This window comes from Pteropus vampyrus, unplaced genomic scaffold (assembly GCF_000151845.1).
Source record: "Pteropus vampyrus isolate Shadow unplaced genomic scaffold, Pvam_2.0 Scaffold57, whole genome shotgun sequence".
NCBI lineage: Eukaryota > Metazoa > Chordata > Mammalia > Chiroptera > Pteropodidae > Pteropus > Pteropus vampyrus.
Window position 1 is genome coordinate 7,684,121 of NW_011888838.1, and position 293 is coordinate 7,684,413.

The window sequence follows — 293 nt, forward strand, 5'->3', positions numbered from 1 at the left end:
TACAAATTAAAACCACAATGAGATGTCACCTCACACCTGTCAGAATGGCTATCATCAATAAATCAAAGAACAACAAGTATTGGCGAGGATGCAGAGAAAAGGGAACTCTCATACAATGTTGGTGAGATTGCAGATTGGTACAGCCATTATGAAAAACTATGAAAAACAGAGGTTTCTCAAAAAATTAAAAATGGATATGTCTTTTGACCCTGTAATTGCACTTCTGGATATTTATCCAAAGAAAACCAAAATAATAATTCGTAAAGATCTAGGCATCCCTATGTTCATGGTAG